At 40.6% G+C, this 10,669-nt stretch overlaps 2 pseudogenes; one reads left to right on the forward strand and one right to left on the reverse strand.

Annotated features, from left to right (window-relative positions):
* The first annotated feature begins 5,613 nt into the window (after nt 1–5,613).
* On the forward strand, nt 5,614–5,916 carry LOC102850645 (annotated as a pseudogene).
* Nucleotides 5,917–8,746: 2,830 nt separating this feature from the next.
* On the reverse strand, nt 8,747–9,805 carry LOC102851056 (annotated as a pseudogene).
* Nucleotides 9,806–10,669: the final 864 nt, after the last annotated feature.

The raw sequence follows: 10,669 nt of genomic DNA on the forward strand, positions 1-10,669 counted from the left end.
TATCTCATAGTTGTTTTAATTTGCATCTCTCTTAGGGCTAGGGATTTTGAGCATTTCTTCATGTGCTTGTTAGCCATCTGAATGTCGTCTTCGGTGAAGTATAGGTTGTGTTTTTTACAATCTTTCATTTACATTGTGTTTCATACAATCATTCATTCATATAAACTCTACTTTACATTATTTTTATACCAGTTTATTTACAAAATTTGAAGACATTGTTTTTCATATCAGTTCCTTCCTAACCCCCATCAGTTGCCTTAACCCCCATTGAATGTTATGACCCAATGATTAATTCCCTCCTTCCCCCCAGAACATCCTCACCTCTTTGCTTCCACCTTCCACTTCCTTGGATCCTCGTACTCATTCTACAATAATGGTTTTATATAGTATTTATCCTTATGATGCTGAGTTAGTTAACTGAGGATAATGCTCTCCAATCCCTCCCAAGTTGGTTAATAATTTATAAAATAGTTGTTCCTGTGTACTGCACAGTATTCCTTTGTGTGAATATACCATAATTTCTCAATCCATTTGATTTTGGTTATGAGATACCATCTCACTCCAGTAGCAGTGGCAAAGTTTAATAGGACAGCATGTAATGAATATTGTAGAGGATGTTATGATATAGGAATCCTTATACATTGTTGGTGTGATTGTACAATGGTACAATGGTACACTTTGGGAGGCAATGTGGCACTTCCTTGAAAAGCTGAACATAGAAATTCCCTATGACCCTGCTATTACAGTACTTGGAATATATATACCCTGAGACAATGAGAACTGAGGCACAAAAGGAGACTTGTACACCAATGTTCATAGCAGCATTTTCACCATCGTAAGAACATGGAAACAGCCCAGATGTCCAACCACAAACAAATGAATGATAATTATTGATATCCTCCCACAGCTCAGCTGGTCTTTACTCCCTAGGAATCAAGGCATAAAACCTATTCCTGAGATGTTCTTTAAATTCTGGTGGAATAGAGTCAAGGTCAAACTTTGGGTTTTTATGGATTTTATTTTATTTTATTTCATTTTATTTTCTGCAATCAGCATCTAGCCTAGTTTTCACAGCTGATAATGAGCTTCTCCAGCGATTTCTTCTGCAGTTGTAGTCAATCTGATTCCTATGTAGACCATCAGGTGAAGTCCATATGTATAGTCATCATTTATGTTACTTCTAAAAGGTGTTTGCAATGAATTCTACATTAGTAGAACAGAATTCTATCATTCTGTCTTCAGCCTCATTTATGTCACCAAGTCTATGCTTTCCAACTACCGATCCATCTTTCCTGATCCCAACTTTTGCATTCCAGTCACTCATTATTATAAAAGTATAATGGTTGCATGTTCGATCCATTTCTGACTGCAAAAGTAGGTAGAAGTCCTTCTTTTCTCCTCTTTGGCCCTGGGTGTTGGTGCATATATTTGAATAATAGTGGTCTTAACAAATCATCCTTGTATGTGTATGATTATTCTGTCACTCACAGGATTGTATTTCAAGATGGATCTATAAATGGTCTTTTTTAAACTATGAAAGTGACTCCATTTTCCCCCCTCACTTTTTCGTCTCCAGTGTAGTGTTGTTGTTTGTTGTTGTTATGTGTCATCGCTATGTAGACTCAGTGTAATAGATCATATAATTATCTTACTCGGAAGGTTCTGCCTCTGGTGCAATGTCTGCTAGTCTAATTTAAATGTGTTCTACTGTACATAGGGCTTTCTGAGGCTCATTATTTTGGGAGTGGATGGCCAATCCCTCTTCCTAGCTTTAATTATTCTGTTCAATAATTTGTACATTCTTTTGGATCACTTCTTTTTGTGAATGGAAGCAAACATGGAAGTATTGCAGTCTGTTGTTGTTCAGTGCCATCGAGTCGCAGGTGATTCATAGAAAACTGTATGGACAAAAGTCCTGGACACCTCCTGTATAATTTTTGTCCTCCCTCCAGGTTTATAGGGCTTTCAGAAGCAACCTATTATGGAAGTGGATGCCACTCCTGCTTCCAAGCTTCTTTTAATCGGGGAGCTTCATCAAACACTGTCCACCATGGGTAACCATTCTTCATTTGACTCATCAGTGTCACAGTGTTTGGCTTCCAACAACCATGAGTTACCTCTGTACAGCAAGTGGACATACCAGGATTACACGACCTAGGAGAATGTTTCACCAAAAACAATTAAAGGCTGGCCTGTTAGGATTTTAAGCTAGGGCCTGGAGCAGGCTCTGCAGGCTTAACCCCACCCATACTTACCCTTATTCTAAGGGTCATGGCTACCCATGCAGCTTTGAAAGCCAAAAAGGACAGTAAAACACGATGCAAAAGACCCCAGAAACTTCCCTTGCCTGGCTACCACCAAGAGGAGCCGCCATGGAGGTGCCAGCCATTCCGCCGTTTAGCCAGCTGACTTCCAGGTTGGAGGGAGATTCCCGTTCCCAAGTCTCGTGAAGGATTTTAAGCTAGGGCCTGGAGTAGGCTCTGCAGGCTCAACCTCACCCTTACTCCAGTCTGTTAGTCAGTAAAGTATCTTTCAAATTTCTTGGCACAGTCTAGAGAGCAGTCTAGGGCTGCATCTGCTTATTAAAATATGTGTTGTTGTTGTTATGTGCCGTCGAGTCGCCTGCGACTCATAGCGACCCTATGTACAACAGCCCTAAACTCCGCTCTGTCCTGTGCCAATCGCACTGTCTCTGACACTCCCATCCCAATTATCCCAGTCACTGAATCAATCCACCTCATAGAGGGCTGATATTCCATTGATTTCCTGGGATCTCTACTTTCTGCCAATGTTTTCAGCGCTGTTTGGATTTCTCCCGTCATTATCATTGATTTTTAATCAAAGACTATTTCCTGGAAAGGTTCCATGTCAGCCAATTCTTTTTGGTACAGTGACTCTGGTTCCCACCCCCCCCAACCCCATCTTCTTTTGATGCATTCTGGATCATGCAGTATTTTTCCATTAGCATCATTCAGTTGTGCAACTAGAGACTTGAATTTGTTTTGCTGTTCTTTCAGCTTGAAGAATTCTCAGTATATTTTCCATTTTTATTTTCTTACTGTAGCTCTTTGTACATCTTATTTCAATAATTTGCTTCATCTTCTTGAGCTATCTTTTGAAATCTTCTGTTCCTTAGCCTCACTTTCACAATTCTCTTTGTTTTGGACTTTTGACATTATAGTGTAATTCTCTTAAACTCTTGTGACATCCATGCTGGTCTTGCCTCTATCTTTGTAATAACACTTTGATTTCTTCATGAATATCATTCTTCCTTTATATAATCCCACAGCTCATCTGGTCTTTGACCATTAGTGTTCAAAGCCTCAAATTTATTCTGGAGATGGTTTTCACATTCAGTTTGATAGACTCAAGATTACATTTTGGTCATGGTAGCATCAGTCAAGCAATCAAAAGGCATGTGGCTTTGAAAACTATCTTGTCAAGGACTTTTCTAAGGAAGACTTAGTATTTTAAACTGCTTCCTGGACAGTGACTACTTGACAGTGTATAAGGACAGCAGTAGAAGATTTGATGTCTTTGAATTGTGGTGCTGAAGAAGTGTGTTGACTATACAATGGACTACCAGAAGATTAGAAAAATCTTGAAGAAGGTGCAAACAGAGTGCTCCTTATAGGTTAGGATGGTAAAACTTTGCCTCACATACTTTGGGCATATTTCCTGAAGGAACCAATCCTTGGAAACAGGTATCATGCTGAGAAAGGCAGAGAGAGGGTTGGTCCTGTTCGGTACCATCCTTATCATCCCTGACACTCTTGAGCTTTTTACTGCAGTTTGTACAGATTGTTACGGTAACAATTCACTCAGTGAGGGTCTTCGTTTTTTTGATTGACCTTCCATCTTTTGCAGCAGGGATATTTTGTAAAATTTTTTAGGGAAATTAACACAGACTGAGGAAATAAATAAAAAAGAAATCCAACTCAAAACAAACCTCCCAGCAAAGCTTCAGTAGAGTTCTTTTAAACATCCAGAGATGAACTTACATAAATCCTCCCATTCCACAACATATAAAAGTGTGGGATATTCTTTCCTTAATTGAGATTTTAATGAAAGTGTATCGAGAACTTGAATTTCCATTCATTCATTCCATTTAATTTCCATTCATTCATTGTACATTTTCCTCCTTGCCCCTCCTTACCTGCCTAGTTCACATTTTTCTCTAGAAAAAAAATTATTTTATTGTTATATAGTGTCAGCCCCCCAATCTGCTTTACTATGCAGCTCTTATTCTGGACTCTTGTCATGCCAATAATACCTAATCATATATTCCTTTTATATAGTTCTCTCCCTGATCTGTTTCAATGCTGTGTACATTATTTATTCTCTCTTTTCTTCATTTTCTCCCAACCTCCATGTCAGTCCTGTTTTATAATGGTGCCATTAAGCAGGATTGTCTTTTTGTGACCGAGATAGTTTATTCAGCATAATGTCCTCCATGGTCACCCATTTTGTATCATATTTCATGAGTTCTTTATTTATTTATTTTTGTGCTACATAATATTCCATTGTGTGAATATTCCACAACTTCTCTATTTCATTTGTTTATTGATGGGCACTTGAGTTGTTTTCCACCTCTTTGCTATTGTGCACAAAGCAGCAGTAAACATGGGTGTACATATATCTGCTTGGGTGGAAGGTCTGGTTTCTTTAGGGCATATTCACTATGGAATTGCAGGGTCAAATGATATTTTTATTTGCAACTTTTTGAGAAAGTGCTATAGTGCCTTCCACAGTGGTTGCACAATTTTACACTCCCAGCAACAGTGAATAAGGGTTCCAGTTTCTCCACAACCTTGTCAGCATGTCTTGTTTGCTGCTCTGCTGAATTTTGCTATTCTTACTGGGGTGAAATTATATCTCATAGTTGTTTTGATTTGCATCTGTATTAGAGCTAGGGATTTTGAACATTTCTTCATGTGTTTATTCACCAGCTGAATATCTTCTTTGGTGAAGTGTCTGTTCATATTCTGTTCCAATTTTTCAATCGGGTTATTTACCTTTATCTTCTTGTGACATGAGTATTCTATAAATTCTTAATAAAAATTAATAAGATATAAGTACCTTGTCAGACACATCATTACCAAATATTTTTTCCCCAGTCTGTGGCTTCCATTTTTACCCTTTTGGAAAAGTTTTTGGGTGTGCATAGTGATTTGATTCTTAAGAAATTCAAAAGGGTGGAATATTAGTAAATTGACTCTGTAATATATGCATAGCTCTAATACGACACCTAGGTGAATAGACAACTAAAACAGAGAATTACAGACCATGAATATATTCCCATGTAAAAATATTTATAATGATATACTAGCTAATAGATTCCAACATGACATAAAGGAAAAAGAATACATCACAACCACATGGGATGTAGGCTAGGTATGCAAGGTGATTTAACATTAAAAAAATCCATATACATAAATAAATAAAGGAAAATAATTCCATGGTCATATCAATAGATGCAGAAAAGGCATTTTATAAAATGAGGCATCTATTTCTGATTAAAATTTTCAGCAAAGTGATCCACTTTCCAAGCATGATATTCAACTCTAAGAAATAGCCTCTCCTAGCAGCAACATGCCCAATGTTTGTCAGATCATGGCCAAGAATAAACGAAGAGAGCAGAAGCCCAGGAATGTGTTTCACATAGCAAGCCAAAAAACCTTTAAGGCTAAAAGCAAAGCAAAGCCAGTCACTACAAGTCTTAAGAAGATAAACATTGTGAATGATGACAAAGTCAACAGAGTAAACAAAGCTTTCACAGATATACAAAAGGAGCTTGTACACTTCTCAAAAGGCCTTTCTCTTGAACCTCTGCACAAACAATCGGTTGCCCACCAGCAGAATGAAAAAGGACCAGTGAACGTTGACGAAGCCACACAACTAATGGCTCTGTTATAGTAACTGTGATGCTGCCACATCAGGCCTCCACACCTCCCCCCAAAAAGATCAATAAAATCAATGCTGTATACAACTTTAAAAAAAAAAATTTTCAGCAAAATGAGAAAGCTATACTTGGACCAAGAGGCAGTCATCAGAACAGAACAAGGAAACATTGCATGGTTCAAAATTGGGAAGTGCGTACGCCAGGGATGTGTCCTGTCTCCATACTTTTCCAACCTGTATGCAGAATAGATTATCCAGGAGTCTGGGCTCTATGAGGAGAAATGTGGGATCAAGAATCATGGAAGATCTATCAACAATCTGTGATATGCAGATGATACAACCCTGCTTGCTGAAACTGAAGAGGACCTGAAGCGCTTGCTGTAGAGGGTCAAGGACTGCAGCCACCAATATGGATTGAGGCTCAATGTCAAGAAGACAAAGATTCTCACCACTGGGCCAATTGGAGGCATCAGGATGGATGGTGAAGAGACTGAGATTGTTCACAGCTTCAGTTTGCTTGGCTCCACAGTCAACACTCTCAGCACCAGTAGCCAGGAAATTAAAAGATGTATTGCGATGGGAAAGTCTGCTGTTAGGGACCTCTCCAAAGTACTGAAGAGCAATGGTGTCTCTTTGGAGACTAAGGTGCGTCTGTTACAGGCCGTGGTCTTTGCTATCACTTGTTATGTGTCAGAGAGTTGAACAATGAGCAAGGAGGATAGAAGGAGAATTGATACCTTTGAGCTGTGGTTCTGGAGAATAGTATTGAGGGTACAATGGACTGGTAGGAAAACAAACAGATCCATCCTGGAAAGGGTCAAACCGGGCTGCTCCTTGGAGGCAAGGATTCTAAGGCTCCATCTAACATACTTTGGACATGTTGCAAGCAGGGACAGGTCCTTGGAGAGGGACATCATGCTTGGTAGGGTGGAGGGACAGCGCAGAAGGGGAAGGCCCCCTAGGAGGTGGATTGATTCAGTGACGGGGGTAATCAGGATGGGTGTATCGGAGATGGTGCGATTGGCACAGGACAGAGCACAGTTTAGGGATGTTGTACATAGGATCGCTATGAGTCTCAAGTGACTCAATGACACATAAAAACAACAACAATCTAAAACAAAGATTCTCACCACTGGGCCAGTTGGCAGCACCATGTTGGATGGAGAAGGGATTGAGATTGTTAACAATTCAACTTACTCAGATCCACAATCACCATCCTTGACACTAGCAGTCAGGAAATTAAAAAATGAATTGCATTAGAAAAATCTGTTGTCAGTGACCTTTCTAGAGTGCTAAAAGGACTAAGGTGTACCTGATCCAGGCCATGATCTTTGCAATTACTACACATCAAAAAACTAGACAATAATGAAGAATGGCAGAAGAGGAATTGATAAATTTTTGTGGTTCTGAAGAAAAGTATTGAACATACCATGGACTGCCAGGAGAACAAACAGGTCTGTCCTGGAGAGGGTAAAACTAAGTTGCTCCTTGTAGACAAGGATTTTGAAACTCTGTCTCACATTCTTTGGGCATGTTTCCAGGAGGAACCAGTCTTTGGAGAAGGACATCATCCTTGAAAAGGTGGAGGGAGAGTGCAGGAGAGGGAGACCCTGGATGAGATTGATTGACATAGTAACTAGGTTGGTAGGGGAAGGCATGTCAGAGACAGTGAAATTGGGTAAGGATGAGGCAGACTTTAGAGCTATTGTACATAGGGTCTCTATGAGCTCCTGTCGACTCAAGGGCACATAATATCAACATGAAACCAATGGACTACATCTTTCCAAGTGAAGAGAGATTGAAAGCATTCCCCCTGAATGAGAACCAGAACAAAATAATTCCTTTTATTATCATTCTTATTTGAAATGACTGTCAACATAGGAATGTATAAACTTTGTTATATACATACAAAGGAAAATTATGCAATGCTAAAGAATAATGAAGAATTATGAGCTACTGTATATGTATACATATGGCTGAACCCAAGAATATTTTTTGTTTTTGTTACTAGTTTGCTTACAGAGTTCATATACATTGTGTTTTACACTATTCTTCTTTCACATTGTTTCATACAATCACTCTCATGCATTAGGCTTTATAAAATTAATCATTATTGGACTTTGCCCTCATTTCCCTGTCTTTTTACCTGGATCTTTTCCATTTCCTTCCCTTCCTCTCTCCACCCACCAAATTGTGCAACCATGTGATTTCTCCCCTACCCGTCTTCACTCTTCTGCTCCCCCTTTGTCCCTTAAGTCAACATACATATTTTCTTTTTTTACAGTAATGATCTTGTGCAGTATTTGTCCTTATGAGACTAAGCTAGCCTCTCCCAAGTTAGGTAGTATTTTTTGAAATTGTTGCTCCTGAGTGCTGCATAGTATTCCATTGTATGAATGTACACAATTTCCCAATCCATTTGGTTGTGGTTGGAAATTTAGGCTGATTCCATGTTCTCGCAATGGCAAATAATGCTGTTATGAGGAATGGTATACAAATCTCCATTTGTGTCCCAGTTATTTTCTTGAGGTATATTCCTAGTGTGGAATATAGAGTTTCTCTGTTCAATTTCTTTTTGTTTGTTTGTTTTACTTTTCTTTTTTTAATTGATATTTTAATGAAAGTTTGTAGAGAACTTGGATTTCCATTCATTCATTGCTGCACATTTTCCTTCCTGCCCACCTCCCAGTTCACTTTTTTCTTTGAAAAAATAAAATCTTTCATTGTTGTACAATGCACTCTGGAGAACATTTCATGTATATTGGAGAAGAAAGTATACTGTGCTTGCCCCCCCAAACTCATGGCAGCTTTATTATCAGTGGGGGCAGGGCCATAGAGAGGGGCTTCACTCATGGTACGGATGCAGGAGGCAGCCCGGGAGGGTGCCCATGTAGCAATCCAAGAGGGCTTGTTACAGAGAGTGGACAGATGCCGAATTCTGATTCAGGAAGAGCCGCACGTCACTCAGCAGCCAGTGGTCAGAGCGGCAGGGTTCTACAAAATTCTCCACCAGCTCCACAAACAGGTCTCTGACGTTCTTATTGTGGTTCAGCTTGGCGACCACGTTCACCAGCCCCTGGGACAGGTTTTTGAAGTTGGCTTCCATTTCAGAGAGGATACCAACCTCCCCCCGGAAGGCGGTGCACACCAGGCTCTTATGTAGGTCCAGAAGGTCCTTGTCAGCCATTAGCACTTTGAGTTCCTTCAAATTCTGGAGAAACTCAAGTCCGTGTCCGTGTCCATGTCATCACCTTGGGAATAAACGGCTCTGAGGATCCAATTCTGGATCATGAGTTCATCACAGAAGGCAAAGTCTCCAAAGCTCAGATGCTGCGGTTTCTTCTTCCCGGTCTCAAAGTGGTTGTTGGCAACCAAGACGATGGCTGCGTAGTCCCTGGCCAGCCTGTCAGAGAGGAGGACGTGTTGCTGGATGTTGTCAGATAGGGAGCCCCGCATCTCCACCACTTTGAAGACTCACTTAAAGTTGTCAAACTGTCTCCGACAGCTCTTGAGGGTGATGTATGTTTGGGTGCTGATGTCATCCAGGTCTTTCTTGGTAACCTTGGAGAGCTTCTTGCCCAGCACTTCTTGCACAAAGGCCTCATCAAAAAGTATAGTACCTCTAGATTAGTAGTGCCTGCCGGGAGGGTGGTATCTGAAAGATGAGCTAGTGCAACAGCTTGGGCAGCGAACACAACAGGCGCTCCAGCATGTGGAAGGTGCTGTAGTGGTCCATGGTGTCATTCTGCAGCACCACCACTGTGGCACCTGTCTGCTCCAGGATCCCTGAGCGCACTCACAAGGCCACTGCATTGCTCACTGAGTAGCCATCCAACCAGAGACCATATACGTCCTGGTCAATAAGGGTTGTGTTCCCCACAAAGATGTCTAGCTTGCGGGTCATGGTGTCGCGCAGGACCGGGCACCGCAGAAGAGCCCCAAGTAGAAGCTAGCACTGTACGGGCTGGCACACCGCCCATATTGTGCCTTTTTTGAGTGCATTAACCTATAAATATCTATGAGATAGAGTTGGTTTATTGTATGGTTTAATTCTTAAGCATCTTTGTTGAGTTTCTTTCTGGTAGCTCTATCTTCTTTTAAGAGTGGTGTATTGAAGTTTCCAACTTCTTTAGTGGTGTTGTCTATTTCATTTTTCAGTTTTGTTAGTGTTTATTTTGTATATTTTGGGCAGCTTAGAGGACAGCCTCAGACCCCGCAGACCCATCCCATTTTCCCAGGTAATCGAAGACGCCAAAACCCTGTGACATTCATTCCTGCCCGAGGGCCATAGGCCCTCGGGCCAAGAAAAGCCTATCTACACACCAGTTCTACAGGATGCATCACCTTTGATAGGGAAACATTACGACTAAACTTCAGAGAAACTGATCACAACATAAGGAACTACCATCAGCTGATGTGTCTGAAATGACAGAAGCCATGGAAGCTTCATATATAAGTTATTAGAAGGAGGGCTGGTGAAAGGGAGATAGATGTGAAGTGAGGTGGTAGAAGTGGATGGGTATCCTGCTGGATGGTGAAGCAGGAAATAAGTGGGTAAAGACACTTGTGAGAAAGGCAGGGACAACACTGACACTAAAGTTAACTCTGCAATAAGGGATAAACCTTTAACTTGCTGGTCTGTCTGACACTTCTCTAAAGCTGAACATTCACATTGAGACATACTAGGAAGAAGGATTGGCCATGCACTTCTGAAATAGCAGGTCTCTGAAAACCCTATGTACAACAAAACACATTTAGATAACAGAAA

The sequence above is a fragment of the Elephantulus edwardii genome, unplaced genomic scaffold, assembly GCF_000299155.1.
Source record: "Elephantulus edwardii isolate Elephantulus edwardi_28Jun2011 unplaced genomic scaffold, EleEdw1.0 scaffold00196, whole genome shotgun sequence".
Classification (NCBI taxonomy): Eukaryota; Metazoa; Chordata; class Mammalia; order Macroscelidea; family Macroscelididae; genus Elephantulus; species Elephantulus edwardii.